Source organism: Macrotis lagotis, chromosome 8 (genome assembly GCF_037893015.1).
Source record: "Macrotis lagotis isolate mMagLag1 chromosome 8, bilby.v1.9.chrom.fasta, whole genome shotgun sequence".
NCBI lineage: Eukaryota > Metazoa > Chordata > Mammalia > Peramelemorphia > Peramelidae > Macrotis > Macrotis lagotis.
The window spans coordinates 115,304,288-115,325,530 of record NC_133665.1 but is presented as its reverse complement, the minus strand read 5'-3'; positions in this window follow the sequence as shown (position 1 = coordinate 115,325,530).

Below are 21,243 nucleotides of genomic sequence, written 5' to 3'. Positions count from 1 at the left end.
AAAACTAATGTAACTTTAAAAATTAAAATCAACACTGGAAAAAGAATGTAATGTATCTAAAACTCAAATTGACCAAATATAAGGGGAATGCAACCCAGCAAAAAGTAAAATTAACCAACTGAAAAAGGAAGCACAAAAACTAACTGAAGAAAATAACACCCTAAAAAGTAGAATTGGACAAATAGAAACTAATGAATCTACGAGACACCAAGATTCCATCAAATAAAATCAAAAGGTTGAAAAAATTGAAAAGAACATAAAGTACCTCTTAGGAAAAACAAACAACATAGAAAGTAGATGCAGGAGAGGTATTTACAATTTACTGGTCTACCAGAAAGCTTAGATTATAAAAAAGTCTGGACATTTTCAGGAAATTATCATATGCTAGATCAAGAAGACAAAAATAGCTTTTTAAAGAATGTCTAGAAAGAGACCCCTAGCATTAAAAACTTCAAAGAAAGTCAAGAATCAAATTCCAGAGTTCTCAAATAAAGAAGAAAATACTTTAAGCCACCAAAAAGAAACAATTTAAATACAAAAGGAAGCACAATAAGAGTTACACATGACTTATCAGTTTCAACATTAAAGGATTAGAGGGTCACAATATGCTATTTTGGAGAGCAAAGGACCTTGAATTATAACCAAGTATTTACTACCCTGCAAAATTCAGCACATTCTATCAGGGGAAAAGATGGATAGCTAATGAAATAGAGTACTTTCAAAATTCCCTGATTAAAAAGACCAGAATTGAACAGAGAATTCAATCTTCAAGACTCAAGAGATGCATAAAAAGGTAAACATAAAGGGGGAAAAAATCAAGAACATTAAATTGTATACAATTCAGGGGCAGCTAGGTGGATAGCACTGGCCCTGGAGTCAGGAGTACCTGAGTTCAAATCCAGCCTCAGACACTTAATAATTGCCTAGCTGCATGACCTTGGGCAAGTCACTTAATCCCATTGCCTTCAATAAAAATAAAAAATTTTAAAAAATTGTATACAACTCTAAAGGGTATATAATACTTGTATTTCTGAATAATTGTATATCTCTTAGTATAGTTAAAGGGTTGAATATAGTTGAAGAGATTGTACTTAAAGGTTATAGGTATGGTTCGTTCTTGATCTTTTATGGAAGATCAAAGAATGACATCATTATGCTTGAGACAAACTGCTATGAGTTTGACTGTGGCTGTTCAGACTAATATGAACTCAATATGCTTTATCACAAGTCATGCGCAAATAGTCCAGGTGAAAAACTGGAGTGTTTACTCTAAACTTATGTGTCTCAAATTTTCTTTGAGCAACTTTAATTATGTCTTGCTAAGAGAGTTCAACACTTATTCTGATGAGGGAAAATCAGCAAAGAGTGAAATGTTAGCTTCTTCAGTAAGAGTAGTGAAAGGAATCAGAATTGGCAATGAGGAAGTAAAAACCTTCACTTTTTGTGGATGATATGATGGTATACTTAGAGAACCCAAGAAAATTATCTAAAAAACTTCTTGAAACAATTATCAAATTCAGCAAAGTAGCAGGATATAAAATAAACCCACATAAATCATCAGCATTTCTATATTTAAACAACAAAGCCTAATAGCAAGAGATAAAAAAAGAGGAATGCTTTTTAAAGTAACTGTAGACAACATTAAATACTTAGGAATATACCTCCCAAGACAAACCCAGAAACTGTATGAACAGTTAGTTATAAAACACTTTTCACCCAAATAAAGTCAGATATAAATAACTATAAAAATGTAAATTACTCATGGTTGGGTTGACCTAATATAATAAAAATGACAATTCTACCCAAATTAAATTATTTATTCGGCAACATACCAATCAAACGACCAAATAATTATTTTATTGAGTTAAAAAATGGTAAGAAAATTCATCTGGAGCAACAAAAGGTCAAGAATAGCAAGGAAACTGATTAAAAAAATGTAAAGGAATATAGCCTGGGTATACCAGAGAGCAGTAAATGACTACAGTAATCTACTGTTTGACAAACCCAAAGACATTAAATTCTGGGATCAGAACTCACTATTTGACAAAAAATATTGGAGAATAACTGGAAAGTATGGCAAAAACTAGGCATAGACCCACATCTCACACCCTGTACCAAAATAAGATTAAAATAGGTACAGAATTTAGACATAAAGGGTAATACTATAGACCAATTAAGACACTTAGAAACACTCTATCTGTTGGGTCTATGGAAAGGGAGAAATTTATTACCAAGCAAGAAATAAAGTTTATTATAAACTGCAAAATGGATGGTTTCAATTATATTAAATGAAAAAGTTTTTGCACTAATAAAAGCAATGCTGCCAGGATTAGAAGGAAAACAGATATCTGGGAAACAATTTTTATAGCTAGGGGTTCTGATAAAGGTCTAATTTCTAAAATATATAGAAAATTGAATCAAATTTTTAAGGTTATAAGTTATTCTCCAATAAATAAATGGTCACAGGTTATGAACAGACAGCTTTTAAATGAAGAAAATATAGTTATATATAATCATATGAAAAAAATGTTCCATATCATTTTAATTAGAGAAATGCAAATTAAAACAATTATGAGGTGTCAACTCATATCTATCAAATTGGGCAAAATGAAAGAAAGGGAGAATGATCAATGTTGGAGAGGTAGTGGGAGGATTGGGATATTAATGTACTATTGGTGGTGTGGTGAACTAATCCAATCATTCTGTAGAGCAATTTGGAAGTATTCCCAAAGTGGAATAAAAGTAATTATACCCTTTGTTTCAGCAATACCAATATTAGGCCTATATCTAAAAGAAATACATAAAAAAACAAGAGAAGTTCCACATGTTCCAAAATATTCATAGCAGCTCTTTTTGTAGTGGCAAAGAATTGTTAATTGAAGCAATATCTATCAATTGGGGAGTGACTGAACAAGTTATGGTATCTAAATGTTATGGAATATTGAGTGAAAGGAGCAGAATCAAGAGAACATTTTGCACATTAACAACAGCATTACGAGGTGATCAACCTTGATGGATGAAACTTCTCTCACCAGTTCAGAAAACTTGGACAACCCTGGGGAGACTTGTGACATACAAAAGAATAAAAACAAAACAAAACAAAACAAAATAAAACAAAAACAAAACAAAACAAAAAACCACAAAATCTGAATGAATTCTATGTTCACTTTAGAAAAATTTCTCTTATGTTTTTCATTCCTATCTCATAATTTTATTTCATTTCCCTTCATCCTAATTCCTCATACAGAAAATGACTATTCTGTAGACATGTTAAACAAAAATTTGTACATACAATATTTATCAGAATGAACACCAGAATGTTCACTGCTGAGGGGAAGGGAATGGGAAGGCGGGGAATGGAAGGAAATTATGTAACTTATAAATATGCTTATACATGCCTATGATTGTTGAAAAACTTTCATAACACATAATTGGAAAAATAAATATCAATTGGGAAAAAAAGATGAATTGGTTCACCAAAGGAGGCCCAGAGTTTTCCTTACAAAGAATGGTGAGGTTGACCAAGGCAGAAGTTCAAAAACTGGAGCAGTGTCAAGGAAAGAGGACTCACCAGATGAGGGGACTCAGACTCCAGAGAAATAAATCTTCCCATGTTACCTAGTCCATTCTCAGTATACCAGAGTCAAATGGCCCAATCATATGTCCAATCCCACTTATGATACCGATTAATATCACCAATCCCAATTAGTAGCACCAATCCCAATTAATAGCACCAATCCCAATTAATAGCACCAATCCCACTTCTGATGCTAATTAATATCACCTGGACCAGTCTCTAACCTGTTGATGGTCAGTGTCAAATAGAGCAAGCTAAAGATAGGAGAGTCAGGAATTAAATATAAATTTAAATTCGAAGAGAGGTAAGTGGTTTGTAATTAAGGAGAGCATCTAGATACAAGTGCCAGAACCTCATCCCCTAGTGGGGGAAACTGAGGCAGTGTGGTGAGATCTCATTACTTATACCTGTGGTTATACTGTGAAGTATAGCAGCAACAAGGAGACAAGTTTGATTCATAGCAGGGTTTCATGACTAGAACATGGCTACTTAACTGAGCCAGAATGATGCTTGTCCAAGCTCATAGAACTCTGGTATGATCAAAGCAATATAGTAATTATGTGATTTTGCCTGATGGTAAGATGACCAAGAGAGTGAACACAAAAGATTGTTGTTATGTTGAGCATAGGGCATAATTTGTTTACTCTGGAAAACAGCATGTCTCCTAATATATTGATATAATAATTCATAAAATTATAAATATGACAAAGCATTTATTAAGCACTATTTTTCAAATAATTTAAGTAATAATGATACATATTGAAAAAGAAGAGAGTCCTAGTTCTCAATAAACTTACACTAATTAGGCAAGAAAACATATGGAAGATACTTCATTTGCAAGGGAGATAGAAAAGTCTGGAGGTCATAAAGTATAACTACAGAATTGATGGTAATATCTAAGAGTCATTAAAACGAATGGGAATATCATTCCCATGAAAGTCACCCATAATCATTGGGATGGGGGGAGTTGAGTGAAGGGGCCAAAAAGGAATTGAATTTCTGGGTTTTATTTTGGCAGAGGTGGCCATGGGGATTCAGTATCTAACAAAATAAGGGAAAGAAAGGAAAAGAGGGGAAAGAGGAAACAGCAAGGTTTGATCATTTTTACTGAGAGGGAGAGACTGGGAAAAGTAGTCTTGTAGTTGGGTAATTGGAATTTTCTAGTTCATTTTTTCTTTTTTTTTTCAAAATTTTATTTATTTAAGTCAATGGAGTTAAGGTCATGCAACTAGGCAATTATTATCCAGTCTGAGACTGGATTTGAACTCAGGTCCTCCTGATTCCAGCACCAGTACTTTATTCTCTATGCCACCTAGCTCCCTCTCTTGTTCATTTTATTTATTATTAATAAATATCTGAGATATGCCCCCTTGCCTTTATTATCTTCCTTCTCCAACAGAAACCTTGTGAATCAGTCCTTCAACTCACAATCAAGTGAATCATATCTACCATAGCTATTCTCTCTAAAATACCTGATGTAAACAAGTTGCTTTTTCTATTGTTATTCTCTGAACTGCCATTCATACCTCTTAAAAATACACCAAAGACTTTCAAGATGAGAGTCCAAAGGTAATGAATGCACTATTTATAGTGGAGATGGGGTGTAGGGCATGTTCAAAGATGAGTAGTATCTCTGGTGTGAGGGTTGTCATACCTTTTTGGAGACTGCTTTCCACCTTTGAAGTCCCCCTGTTTCACCTAAATCTTACCTCTTACTTCACCTAACTATAGCATTCACAGTGGTCACATACCAATAAACTGTCTTGGCCCAGGGGGTTAAACCAAGTTGAGAGTAACTGAAGGGGTCTCAAACCCGTTAGTGAGTTAGGGGCTGTCTACCATGAACATGTAAAAACTTCCCTTGGTGGTATGAGCAGACAAGAACATCCTCCCCTCCCCCCAGTCATGAATGTTGCTGTGGAGCAATTAGAACTTGGTTAGACACTGAAGATATCATGGTCATCCACCACATCTGAAGCTATCACTAGTTGTCTTGACTCTGTCTTGATACCAAACTATGATGACTTTGGAAGAGAGAGTGAGGCTGACAACTTCATGAAACTTCATTTAAATCCAATTTATGTAGGAATCAAAAGACATAATCCATGTTATTTTACCATTCCTATCTCAAAGTCCTGTGGTATCAGACAAGTGACAAAGTAATAGATGCACAAATACTGGAAGATATAGTCACAACCCTTCAAACAGGCAGCCCATGTCTTTGGGTTGCCTCCTTACTAGAAGCAACAGTGGGACTCTATAACCCTGTCAGTGTCTGAGCAGTTTTTAAGGATCATACTGCTCACCCTCTGGCGTGAGGAAGAGGCTAGAAAAACCTAATGTTTCCTTTGCATTGTCTGCTTATCCAGTCCTGATCTGATTTCCACAATGTGAATGAAACACAAAAAATACACTAAAACTTCTCCACTCACTATCACAAATATGGAATGTCTTCACACTCATGGACAACACAAGATCCAATAGATCTGACAGATGAATAACTCTTGTTACAGGAGAACATAGCAACCATCACATCCATATAGCTGCCTTGAGTGAAACAAAACTAGCAAATGAAGGCCAACTTAGAGAAGCTGGAGCTGGATTCCTGTTTTTCTAGAGTTATTTCAAGTGAAAGGGAGAGAGCTGTGAAGCTGGGATAGGTTAGCCAATAAGGTTTTATGAAGCTATAACAGGCTTATGACAATTCAATTGCCTCTTTCAGGAAATTACCACACCACTTGTGCTCTAAACATGATGAACCCTGATGAGGGCAAAGAAAAATTTTATGGAGACCTGGAGACCCTTATCATCAATGTACCAAAAGAGTACAAGCTTATAATTCTGGGCGACCTTAATACTAGAGTAGGCTTAGATGATCAGAATTGGCAGAATCCTTGGGAGAAATGGAATTGGTCCCAACAACAGCAATGATCACTTACTCTTTTTTTTAGCTTTTTTGCAAGGCAAATGGAGTTAAATGGCTTGCCCAAGGCCACACAGCTAGGTAATTATTAGGTGTCTGAGTTTGGATTTGAACCAGGTACTCCTGACTCCAAGGCCGGTGCTTTATCCACTGTGCCACCTAGCTGCCTCTTGATGTCTTGTGCATATCACAACCTTCTCATCAACAATGCTGTCTTCACATTTATCCTAAATGTACCCTTGAAGCAAATGTTGTCATCTTATAGACTATGTCATTGTAAGAAGAGACAGGATGTGAGAGTGATGAAGGCAATGTGTGATGCAGAGAGGTGGATTGATCAGAGATTTATTCTCTCCAAGCTAAATATTCATATTCTACTGAAGTGGTGATCCCAAGGCAACATGACTACTAGAAAAATTAATGTCAAGAGATCAGAGTGCTTATCTGAACCAGAATAGTTTGTTGTTAACTTGGAAGGAAAGTTGAGACAGCCAACAGCTGGCAACAGAAACGGAGTAGATAGTTTAGAGAGGCTGGTGTGCAGCATTACATTTGTTCATTTGGGTCAGACCATTAACAGACATCAAGACTGGTTGGATGAAAATGATGGGGAAATACAGAAGCTGCTAAATAAATAAAATGAGGGTTTACCCACAAGATTTCTGGACTGAATAAGAAAGTAGAGGAAATCCGATTTTTTTGTGGATTGTAACAATCGAAAGTGTTTTTATGATGCCCCAAAGTCTATCTATTGACCAAAAGCACAGTGCATTTCAACTGCTCAATGCTGAAGAAGCCACATTAATTAGTAATAGGGACATGATCCAGAGAGATGGATTGAACATCAGAAGTCATTGAGTGTTTATCTCAAGTTGAAGTCAATTCTTCCCTAGATTTTACAATGATTTAATAATTTTTCACAATGACAATTTGCATTATGTTTTCTAGTAGTATTTTAAGTTGTCTATTCTGAGTCACCATTTTCTGAGCTGTTGAGAGCATAAATTTAGGAATTTAGCAATTGACCATCTTGGACTTACAGTTTTCTTTTCTGATCAAACAGTTTTTCCATTGATTCATAGTGAATTTTTACCATCTTGGTTGTCTGTTGAGCCATGGGATTCAGTCTAAAAAACAGATAGTCCTACTGTTATATGCCACCTTTGCTGGATGTATTACCCATTTTCTCTTTGAAAGATAAAATACCTACCACATGGAATAGTGGAATAACCTAGTAAAACTACAGAACATTCCTTACTGCATGATGGGAAAAAAAAGACCAATGAAGAGATGAAACCTAAAATAAGTTAGGAGATTATAAGAGAACCTCTGGCTACCCTTGAAGAGCTCAATTCATCAGGCCTATATGAATTACATACTTTTCTATTGAAAGGAATGGTGCTGTATGTCTATACTAAATAACTATCAGTAATTATGGAAAAGTCACAGAGATTGGGAGGAATTCTGTAGGCCTGGGTAAGAGCAAATTCTCCCTCCTATAAAAATGAATGCAAAATTTACAAAATAAGTGCATTGTTTTGTTTCTTGATAAATTTCTAGTGTGAAATATTAAAGAGATGATTAGTGAATGTGATGAAACAGGTAAGCTGTATTTTTCCTTTCTTGAAATGAGAAACTCCATTTAGTATATAAGCCTCCATTTTTCACTGTTAAATGGGCAACTACAATAAAGGTCTATGTTTTCCCTCCCTTTGCCTCAGTTCTTGAGTTAAATAAAACTAGACAAATATTATTTGCCCTATCTCTGATCTCCAATCTCAGCAAATGACAAAAGATTAGCAAATTTCTATTCCATCTGTTGAAATACAACTAATTTCTCCCATAGCCAGTTGCTGACTAATCATGAATCTAAGATGACAATTTGTTTTCTATTTACTATTAGTTTCTATGGGAAATGAATATTATTCAAATGCAGACTTTCCCATAGAAATATAGCTCTTTATGCATCAATAGATGCTTCTCTCCTAAGTTTGGAGCAAGTATTTTAATGAAACCTCTTGAAGCCTGTCTTCTAAATGATAATTAAGTGGACTTAACTTATTTGACTGAAAATCTCTAAAAAAAGAAATCAGTGATTACAAAGATTAAACATGCTTTCATCAAGAGTAATATTGTGCCAGATGCAGCTAGATGACAAGGCAAATAGAGCACTGGTTCTGGAATCAGAAGGATATGAGTTCAAGTCCTAGCTCATACTTTTACTATCAAATCACTTAACTGGAATTGCCTCAAAAAGAGTATATTATGCCTTAAGACCCAAGAAAATCGAAGGCAGAAACAAAGGTTTAATACACCAAAATATTCATAGCAGTGCCCTTTGTGGAAATAAGGAAATAAAACAGAGTAGGTGAGCATCAGTTTGGAATATATGGGAAGGGAAACTATGTTATACAAATTTAATAATTAAATGTGCAATAAGAAATATGAGAAATTACATATAAATTAATACACAGAGGAATAAGGTGGACCAAAATAAAAATATGCACAATGAATGCAACAATATAAATGAAAAGAAACTTAAAAGGAATTTTGTTTTGACTAATGGAAAAAATCAATCTTCATTTCCATTAGTCTCAGCAAAAAAGCAAAAACATCATTAGAAATTCTCCTCATTCAAGGCTCAGAAGTCAGGATCTATTAGAACCAAATATTATATGTGCTGTCAGAAACAGTCTCCGCATTAGTTGTTTTCCCTTAATTGTTTTTCCTTGTTAACAGGATGGGTTCCATCAGGAGGCAGGAAGGTGGAAAATAATTGTGTTTTAAAGACAAAAGGCTTTTATAAATTTATTATTTTAAAGGAAGTTCATGTCAGACAATCTTTTTTTTTCTCCTATTATTGCTAAGCAGATAGATTAATGGGGCAATATGTAATTTACCTAAATTTTAACAAAGGATTTGACAGACTCTTTCATATTATTATTCTAGAATAATTGAAGGGATGGGGGAAGACCAGAAATTTCACCATCCAGAGACTTCTCAATTGTGTCCAGAAACAGATCAAAGTATAATTGGGAAATTTTTGACAAAATAAATAAAAATTCAGTAAGTCATAGATAATGTTAATTTGTGCTTTTCTAAGTCAACATGTGACCTGCAGGGAATCTTATATCTGTTTTAATAGTTCCCCTCTTTTATTTGTTTGAAGGAACTACTGAGATCTAGACCAATAATACAGATAGGTAGAGTTAAAGCTGGTAGAATATATTGCTTTGAACAACGATCATTAATTTCTCTTTCTCCCTCCCTCCCTCCCTCCCTTCCTCCCTCCCTCCTTCCCTTCCTTCCTTCCTTCCTTCCTTCCTTCCTTCCTTCCTTCCTATCTTCCTTCCTTCCTTCCTTCCTTCCTTCCTTCCTTCCTTCCTTCCTTCCTTCCTTCCTTCCTTCCTTCCTCTCTGCAATCAAGGCTAAGTGAGAAGAAGAAGAAGAGATATAGGAGGAGGAGGAAGAGATGGCAATGACAATGATAATGACAACTTACTGGATCCTGTCCAGAGAACAAAAAATAGATTAGTGAAGAGTCTCCAAAAATTGCATTATATGAAGACTGATTGTAAGAAATGAATATATTTGTTCTGAAAAGAGATAAATCAGTTGGGGAGTGGGGAGAGGAATGGCGGCTATCTTCAGATATTTGAAAGGTTGTCACACTGACGAAAGAAGAGACTTACATTTCCTGTCACCAGTAAGAAGAACTAAAAGTTGTAGACAAAAATTTCATTTAGATAAGTTTAGATTGATGTATAGTATCAAGACCTTCACCAATAGGAAAGTCCAAAGATAGAAATTATTTTCATTGTCTGAAGGGACAGCTAGGTGTAGTGGATAGAGTGCTGGATCTGGAGTCTGGAAGATTTCAGTTCAATTCTAACCTCAGATACTTTCTGTGTTATGTTTGGAAAGTCACTTAAACAGTTTGCCTCTGTTTCCTCATCTGTAAGGCAAGGAATAATAATAGTACTTACCGCCCAAGATTGTTGTAAGAATCAAATGAGACAATATATGTAAAAAAATCTACACGGAAAGAGCACATTGTAAATCCTATATAAAGTTACTATTATTAGTTGTACTGTTATTATCAAAGGTTTCCTTCCTTATTAGAGAAATTGAAGGAAAAACTGAATGACCACTTGTCAGAGATGTGGTAAATTTTCTTTGTCATTGGTCAAAGGGAGGACCTTTGAGCTAGTTTCCAACACGGGATATCTGTGAGATCTATAACAAAGTGATTCTGAGGAGGATAATCATGGATTCATTAAAAATACATCACTATGGGATTGGAACCAATATGGTAGAGTAAAGGCAGGGACTCTCTGCCAAACCATTAAATGATGACTCTAAATATATTCTAGAGTGTCAGAATCCACAAAATGACGGAGTGAAACAATTTTCCAGCCCAAAACAAGTTGGAAGATCTGGCGGAAGGGTCTGCTGCCCCAGGGTCAGAGAAGAACACAGTGCATGGGGAGTGGAGTGGCTGTGCCAGAGTGAACTGACCCCAGGAATCCAGGAACAAGCAGCAGGGCAACTGGATCAGTGGCAGTGGTGTTGCTTTACACTTCTTAGAGTTCTTTTTTCTTTTTTTTTTTATTAAAGATTTTATTTATTTTGAGTTTTACAATTATTCCCCTAATCTTACTTCCCTCCTCCACCCCCACCCCCACAGAAGGCAGTTTGTCAGTCTTTACATTGTTTCCATGGTAAACATTGATCCAAATTGAGTGTGATGAGAGAGAAATAATATCCTTAAGGAAGAAACATAAAGTATAAGAGATAGCAAGATCAGACAATAAGATATCAGGATTTTTTTCCTTCTAAATTTAAGGTAATAGTCCTTGTTCTTTGTTCAAACTCCGCAGTTCTTTCTCTGGATACAGATGGTATTCTCCATTGCAGAGAGCCCCAAATTGTCCCTGATTATTCCACTGATGGAATGAGTGAATCCAACAAAGTTGATCATCGCCCCCATGTTGCTGTTAGGGTGTACAGTGTTTTTCTAGTTCTGCTCATCTCACTCAGCATCAGTTCATGCAAATCCCTCCAGGCTTCCCTGAATTCCCATCCCTCCTGGTTTCTAATAGAACAATAGTGTTCCATACATATACCATAGTTTGCTAAGCCATTCCCCAATTGAAGGACATTTACTTGATTTCCAATTCTTTGCCACCACAAACAGGCTGCTATGAATATTTTTGTACAAGTGATGCTTTTACCCTTTTCATCATCTCTTCAGGGTGGTTTGCTGGATCAAAGGGTATGCACATTTTTTTTACAAACAATGTTTTTTATACATTAATAAAATATTCTTGTTTAAGAGTAAACAAAATACCCCCTCCCCAAAAAAGTATAGACTCCCTTGAGTGATAAAGTAAAGGGGAGAGAAAAAAAATTAAAATTAAAAAAATAATAGTAATAATTGCAGGTATGGCCAGGTGGTGCAATGGATGGAGCACCAGCCCTGGAGCCAGTAGCACCTGAGCCCATATCCGGCCCCATACACCCAACAATCACCCAGCTGTGTGACATGCAAGCCACCCCAACCCCACTGCCCTGTGAAAACCAAAAAAAAAAAAAAAAAAAAGACCAAACATAAAATAAAATAGTAATAATAGTAGAGGTGGCTGGGTGACAGACAGAGCATTGGCCCTTGATCCAGGAGCACCTGGGTCCAAATCCAGCCTCAGACACCCAACGATCACCCTGCTATGCCGCCCCAGGCAGGCCACCCAGCCCCATTTGCCCTGCATTCCCCCAAAATAATAATAATAAAAAATGTGTTTTAGTCTGTGTTCCAACACCACCAACTCTGTCATGGGTGGATCACATTCTTTATGATAAGTCCTTCGCAAAAGTTACTTTCATATTTTTTCCACCATTGCCATTGCTGATCACAACTCCCTCCTTTCGTATTTCTCTACTACCATGTACTATATTTTCTCTCTCCTTTCACTCTGACTCTGCTGTAGGGTAGCTGAGTGGCACAGCAGACAGATCCCTGGTCCTGGGGCCAAGTAGCCCTGAGCCCCCATATCACCCCTAAGGCCCAGCCTCCACCTGGCCCTATGGTCCTAGACAATCCAATCCCAGCCCCTTGCAAAAAAGTAAAAAAGAAAATGTGTTTTATCTGACTACTCTTCCCCCATGGTCCATCCTCTCTTCCATCACTCACATCCCCCACTTCCCCATGTCCCCCCCCTCCTTCTTACTCCAGATGCCTATACCCCATTGAGTATATTTGCTGTTTCCTCTCCAAACCACCTCTGATGAGAGCAAAGATTCCCTCATTCCCCCTTGTCTTCCCCCCTTCCATACCATTGCAATAGCTCATTGTAATAAAGAAAATTCTTATTATATAAAATATCTTGGCCTATCCCCCCTCTCCTTATTCTTTCTCCCATTAAATTTCCCTTTTTTCTATTGACTCCATTTTTACACCATATTTTATCTTCAAATTCAGCTTTCTCCTGTGCTTCAACTATAAAAGCTCCTTCTACCTGCTCTATTAACTGAGAAGGTTCATATGAGTATTATCAGTGTCATTTTTCTATGCAGGAATACATGCAGTTCATCATCATCATTAAGTCCCTCATATTTTCCCTTTCTCCTCCACTCTCTATGCTTCACCTGAGTCCTGTATTTGAGTTCTGGTCATTCCAACAGGAACATTTGTTATTCCCCTGGTTCATTGAGAGTCCATCTTTTTCCCTGGAAAAGGACATTCAGTTTTGCTGGGTAGTTGATTCTCGGTTGCATTCCAAGCTCTTCTGCCTTCCGATGAATTATATTCCAAGCCCTATGAGCTTCCAATGTAGTTGCTGCTAAGTCCTGTGTGATCCTGACTGCAGCTCTACAATATTTGAATTGTGTCCTTCTGGCGACTTGCAATATTTTCTTTGACTTGGGAGTTCTGGAACTTGGCTATAATATTCCTGGGGTTTTTTGGGGGGGGATGTCTTTCTCAGGGGGATTGGTGGATTCTCTCCATTTCTATTTTGCCCTCTGCTTCTAGGATATCAGGGCAATTTTCCTGTAGTAATTCTTTGAAAATAATGTTAAGTCTCTTTTCCTGATCATGAATTTCAGGTATTCCAATAATTTTAAAATTATCTTTCCTAAATCTGTTTTCCATATCAGTTGTTGTTTCAATGAGATGTTTCACATTTTCTTCTAATTTTTCATTTTTTTTGGTTTTGAAGAAATGAGTCCTGATTTCTTGTAAATTCATCAATCTCCCTGAGTTCTATTCTTTGTCTGAAGGATTTGATTTCCTCAGAGAGTTTTCTTATCTCTTTTTCCATATGGCCAATTTTGCTTTTTAAAGCATTATTCGCCTCAATATGTTTTTGAACTGTTTTATCCATTTGACCTAAGCTGGTTTTTAGCATGCTATTTTCTTCAGCATTTTTTTTTTTTATTTCCTTGAGTAGGCTGCTGGCTTCATTTTCATGTTTTTCCTGCATCTCTCTCCTTTCTTTTCCCAGTTTTTCTTCTAAGTCCCTCATTTGATTTTCAAAGTCTTTTTTGAGCTCTGTCATAGCCTGATACCAATTTCTGTTTTTCTTGGAGTCTTTAGATGCAGGAGCTTGTGCTTCCTCATCTTCAGACTGAGTATATATTGATCCTTCTTGGGATCATAGAAATTGTATTTCTCAATGGTGTTCCTCTTTTTTCTCCGCTTGCTCATTTTCCCAGCCTGGGCCTGGTTTTGGGGTGCTTCCTGAGCTTTTGGGACACTCTCACAAGGGTCTCAGTGTGTGAGGCTCTGTCCTCCCTCCTGGTCTGTGAATGACCTTATGTGGCCCCCTCTGCCACGGGGCTGAAGTGGGGGGGCCCTGCTGTTCTATGGGGGGGGCCTAGACTGATATCAGGATCTGAATGTGGTCAGAGCCCCAGATTCCTGTTCCAGGGGCAGAGGACAGAGCTCCACAGTCTCTCTTCACTCACCTCCCTCAGCTCAATGGGCTTATGCCCTGGGGACTTCTGCTTACAGGCTCTGCCTGCTTCTGTTTTCTGGATCTGGACTGCCTTGGGCATGCTGCTCACTGTGTGCCCTGAGGGCTGGGCTTCACATGCTCACTCTGGCAGAGGTCCCGCTGTTCCCCCAAGTTGTGCCAGGTGCTCCCCCAGGCTTAGGTCAGGAAACTCCCCCACAGGAGCTGGTACCAGTGTCCTGGGGCTGCCTCCAGAAGGCTGAAGTTCTTTCTCTCTGGCAGGCTACCCCTGTGGTGGGCCACCCCTCCAGCCCCGGGGAGCAGAGACTTTCTGCTCTTTTCCAGGTTACCTTGAGTAGGAGAACTATCGCACTCTCTGTGTGTTCTGTCACTTGAAAATTTAGTTAAAGTCCTTAGTTTCAAAGATTTATGAAAGAGTGCCTAAGACAGGATCCACTCTTGTCGCCATCTTGGCTCTGCCCCCCTGCTTAGAGTTCTTGATGTGCATTTTACAAGAGGTCTGGTGGAGATAACAGGGATCTCTTTGTTATCCCTGTGGCAGGAGTCCATACTCAGATCTTGCAATCTCTGGTCCCATTCTAAGATAAAGGAGCAGAAGTACAATGGACCTTATTTTTGTACTGGTGCAGGAATCCTCTTCATAGTTCCAGGGTAGAATTGGGACAATTGAAAACTTTCTGATCTCTAGAAATATCTCTGAAATTGAACTCTAAAAGGTCAGGAAGCAGAGCTCTACTTTAACAAAGAGGTAAAATCAAGTAATAGGCTGGAAAAATGAGAAAACAACAGAAGAAGAAAAAAAGACAGTTACTATAGGGATGAGCAAGATCAGAATACACACAGAAGATAACAAAGTCAAATCTTCTACAACCAAAACCTCCAAGAAAGATATGATGAGATTTGTCTCATGGAAGATATCAAAAAGGCTTTTGAACATCAAGTAAGGAAAGTAGAAGAAAAATTGGGAAGAGAAGTGACAGTGATGATGATACAAAAAATACTGAAGGCAATAACATCTAAAAAATCTAAAAAAAATCCTAAAAAAATCTTTTAAAAAATGTTAAAAAAAAAGAGGTCCAAAAAAAGTCAGTGAGGAGAAAAATGCTTTAAAAAGCAGAACTGGGAGGGGCAGCTAGGTTGTGCAGTGGATAGTGCACCAGCCTTGGAGTCAGGAGTACCTGAGTTCAAATCTGGCCTCAGACACTTAATTACATAGTTATGTGGCCTTGGGAAAGCCACTTAATCCCATTGCCTTGAAAAAAAAAAACTAAAAAAAAGAGAATTGTTATAGAGAAAAGGGAAGCTGATGACTTTTGAGAAATCAAAAAAAGCCCCAGTAAAACAAAACCAAACTAGAAGAAAATGTGAAATATTTCATTAGAAGAACAATTGCCCTAGAAAAAAAATTCTGAAAGCCATGATCAAAGAAGGAGCCTAGACATCCTTTTTTTCAAGAAATTATCCAGAAAGTTGAACTAATATTCTATAAGCAGAGGGTAAAAATTGAAATTAAAAGAATCCACTGATACCCCTCCTGAAATAGATCCCCAAATGAAAACTAACAGGAATATTACAGCCAAATTTCAGAGTTCCCAAGTCAAGGAGAAAATATTACAGACAGAAAGAAACAACCTTGAATGAAATAGGGGACTTTCAAACTTTTCTGATGAAAAGACCAGAACTTAATAGAAAATTTGATCTTCAAGTATGAGATTCAAATGAAGCTTAAAAAGATAAATAGGAAAGGTAAATCATAGGGGATTTAATGATATTTAACTGCTTATATTCCTGCATGGGAAGATGGTACTGGTAATTCTTATGACTTCTCTCATTTATTAGGGCAGTTAGAAGGAACTTATATGGACAAATGACAAAGCATCTAGGTGGTGCAGAAGATAGAGCACTGACCTTGGAGTCAGGAGGTTGGGAATTTGAATCCAGTCTCAGACACCTGACACTTACTAGCTGTGCAACCTTGGTCAAGTCACTAAATCCAGATTTCCTCACATCTATAGCTGTCTCCAATCACCCTGACTCAAATCTGGTCTTGAACACAGATGGCTTTGGAGGAGAAAGTGAATCTGGTGACTTAGCACAGCACTCCCTTCACTCAAATCCAATTCATGTTTTTGTCCAGATATCACCTCCCTGAAGACCATGGTCTTTGAGAATGAAAGACAAAGTTCATCATATAGACAAAGTGAATATGAATGGATAATATATATATATATATATATATGTATATATATATATATATATACATATATATATATATATATATATAAAAGATAGTGTTAAGGGCTGAGAGAGGAATGTACTAAGAGAAAAGGAAAGAGGGAGTAGAATGGGTTGTTAATTCACATAAAAGAGCTAAGAAAAAATTTTTACGGTAAAGTGGGTTAGGGAGGAATTGAGGTTGAGTGAGTTAGATTTGCTCTCATTGAAACTGAATCAGAGAGGGAATTATATGAACACTCACTTGGGTATAGAAATCTCTCAAATAGAGGAAAGTAGGAGGGGAAGGGGATGGGAGAAAGGGGAAAGAGGTGAGTGAAGTGAGGGAAGATTGTGGAGGGTGAGGGAGTGGCCAGATGCAAGATGCTTTTGAGGAAGGACAGAGTGAAAGGAGAGAAAATAGAATAAATGGAGGTGGGGGATAGAATGGAGGAAAATCAGTAAACAATAGTAACTGTGTGTGAGGGGGAAATATTGAAACAAATATCTCTGATAAAGACATCCTTTCTCAAAAAATAGAGAACTGAGTCAAATTTATTAAAAATAAGAGCCATTACTCCACTGATAAATGACCAAAAGATATGAAGTTTTCAGATGAGCTTATCAATATTATGGACATATTTTATGACCACTATTGATTGAAAAAATGTAAAATTCTGAGGTACTACTTTTTATCTTTTGGATTGACTAAAAGGATAGAAAGAAAAAAATAAGGATTATTGGAAGAGATATAAGGAAAATTAGAAAAATTAATGCATCGTTGGAGGAGTTGTGAAATGATTCTCTAAGTCTGCAGAGCAATTTGGAACTATGCCTCAAGGGTTAAAAAACTATGCCTACTCTTTGACTTAGCAATGCCACTACTAGGTCTACATTCCATAAGAGATGAAAAATAGGAAGGAAAATAATTTTATGTATAAATATATTTTTCTTTTTCAGGCTTCACTAAGATAATATGTGAAAAACTTATCAAAATATAAAACTGAAGATGGAAGATGATAAATATGTAAGTAATATTTGAATTTATTCACAAGGAAGGAGAAAGGATTGATGGACTAATGCATTCATTTTTTACTACTTCATAATTGTCTATCTTCAACACAGCAGTCCTTCATTTTTCCAGAAATAGATTAATTTATAAATTCTAGATGTATATTATGTGCAAAAATTTGTATATATCTAGAGGTTAGCAGCCAACTGTAGAGTTGTTTTCTATGATATTTAGTGAGATTTCTTTTGGGAGTTTTACTTATCATGGTCCTTTATACCCAAAGGTATAAAAGTGGGCTTTCATAAATAATGAACAATGTAAAACCCAAGGTCAGGAAGTTTTTGCACTTCTAGAATATGGAGCATTTATACCAAAACAGAAACTTTTTGTAATTAACTGAATGATCAAAGCCCATCCTTTCTGTTCTATAACTGCATAGTTTGAATTTCATTAACTTCCTCTTTCATGTATTAGTGCCCCTATTCTATCACACTTCTACCAACATGTATTTCTTTTTCTGTCATGTTGTCAATTTAATAGGTAGAAGGTGATAGTTCAGAATTGTTTTAATTTGCATTTCTCAAATCTATAGTGATTTAAAGCATTTTTTTGCATATGACTTTTGTTGGCTGTTATTTCTTCTGAAAATCACCTACTCAAAACTTTTGATCAATTATTAGTCAGGGAATTCTTGTTTTTAAAAATTTGTAACAATTTCCAATACATTTGAAAAATAAGATAATTTTTCTTCTTTCCCTTTCATTTTGCAGCAATAGTTTTGTTTGTGAAAAGTAGCTTTTATTGTCAAAGTAATCAAAATTATCTCCTTTAATTCCTACAATCCTTTTCGCTCCTGTTTCATCATAAACTCTTCCCTTAGTCATATATCCTTTAGGTAAATTTTTCTATCTCCCCTAAAATGCTTATGAAGTTAACCTTTATGTCTAAATGATACACTATTTTCATCTTATCTTAGTATTTGATGTGAGATGTTGTTTTGTCCCTAGTTTCTGCCAAACTACTCTTCAAATTTTTTCAAATTTTTAACAAATGGTGAATTATTGCCTTCAAAACTTGAATCTTTAGTTTTATCAAACATTGAACTGCTGTAGTCATTTCCTGCTACACATCATGTATATAATATATTTTACTTATCCATTGCTATATTTCTTATTCAGTATCAGATTGCTGTGATGTTTTGTAATAATTTGAAATCTGGTACTGCTAGGCTAGGTATCTTCCTTCATATTTTTTAGTGATTTCCTTGATGTTTTGCTGTTTCAGATGATTTTATTACTTTTCTTATTCTTTAACACAATTCTTTGGTAGTCGGATTGGTATGACACTGGATAAATAAATTAATTAAGGAGAACTGCCATTCTGCTATATTAGGTCAGTCTACCCAAAAGAAATTAATATTTCTCTAATTATTTAGATCTATTTCTCTTTTGCAAAGTGTTTTTCAATTTTATTCATATAGTTCCTAAGTTTGCCTTGAAAGTTAGACTTTAAGTGTATTATAATGTTTAAATTTAAAATGTTACTATTTTAAATAGAATTTCTCATTCAATCACTTCTTTCTGGGCTTTTTTGGTAATATATAGAAATGTTGATAATTTATGTGTTTATTATATATTCTACAACTTTGCTAAGTTATTAATTTTTTCAACTATATTTTTGGTTGATTCTCTAGAGTGCTTTAAGTATATCATCATATCATTTACAAAGAGTGGTAGTTTTGCTTTCTTGTTGCCTATTTCTAATCCTTAAAATTCTTTTTACTTATTTTATTGCTATTAATAGATTTCCATTACACTGTTTAATGATACCAGTGATAAATGAACATCCTTGTTTCACATCTCTGATGTCTTTGGAAATGTTTTTCCATATGATGCTTGTTCTTGACTTAGATAGATATTACTTATCATTTCAAAGAAAGGCTTCACTTATGCCTACTTTTCTAATGTTTTTAATAAGAATGAGTGTATTTGTTTCTTTTTATTGTTTTAGTGTTAGCTAGAGAAATTTGATCAGTTTTCTTTTTCTATTTTTACTTTCCCTGATTTAGGTATGAAAACCATAACTGTGTCATAAAAATAATTTAGTAGGACTTCTTTACCTGTTTTTTCAAATGGTCTTTGTTATAGGACTAATTGACACCTTTAACATTTGGTAGAGTTTCAATTTAAAAATATATCATGTTTGGGATTTTTTCCCTTTGGGAGATAATTTGTGATTTATTCAATTTCTTTTTCTAAGATGGGGTTCCTTAATTTTCCATTTCCTTTGGTTAATCTTGAAAATTTATGCTTTTGTAAATACTCATCCACTGCACTTAGATGATCATTTTTACTATCATAATTTGTCAAAATAGCTTTTAATAATAAAAATTACTTTAATTTCATCTTTATTGGTGATGAATCTACCCTTTTCATTTTTTACATGTAATTTACTTTTTTCTTTAATTAAATTAACCACCGATTATCTATTTGATTTTGCCTTAAAACTACCGCTTAATTTTATTTTTAATTATTCAATCTTCAAATTTTCATTTTTATTCTTTCCTTCGACATCCAGTATTTACAATTTTGTGGTTAATTGGAAAATTCTAATTTGCTTGTGTTTATATTTTTAAAATTACTTTACTATTCATTGATTTCCTCTTTCTCTCTTTTGTTAATGAATTTAGAAATTTTTTTTCCCAATACTGTTTTGGCTGTATTCCACAAATGTTAGTACTTTTTCTAATTATTGTTATTATTTTCTTTAGTTTTTTTCGCAAGACAAACAGGATTAAGTGGCTTGCCCAAGGCCACACAGCTAGGTAATTATTAAGTGTCTGAGACCGGATTTGAATCCAGGTACTCCTGACTCCAGGGCCAGTGCTTTATCCACTACGCCACTTAGCTGCCCCATTGTTAATATTTTCAATGACATCATTTACTCTTTCTATGATTTGTTTTTTGACTCACTCAATTCTTATGATTAAATATAAATTTTACAGCAAATTTTTAAGTTATGCTTTCAGTCATTTAATTCAATATAAATTTTTATTGCAATGTGGTCTAAAAGAGTAGGTTTAATGTCTTCTTTTATGCATTTGTTTATGAGATTTTTATATCCTAATACACAGATAATTTCTATGAAACTGTCATTTACTGCTGAAGAAAAGTAAATTTCTTTCTATTCCTATTCCATTTTCTCTAGGGTTTTAGAATATCTGATATTTATAAAATTTTATTCATCTCATTAATTTTTTTCCTATTTATTTTGTTTGAATTTATCTATCTCCAAAATAAAAAAAAGTAAGGTCTCCTACTAGTAGTTTTACTATTTATTATCTTTTGTAACTTGCTGGGCATTTCTTTAAGAATTTGGATGCCATGTAATTTTGGTGCATACATATTTAGTAATGATATTCTTTATTGTCTATTGTGTCTTTTAGGAAAAACTTTTCCCTCCTTATTTCTTTTAATTAGATCTATTTTATACTTTTCCCCTCCTTATTTCTTTTAATTAGATCTATTTTTGTCTTTATTTTGTC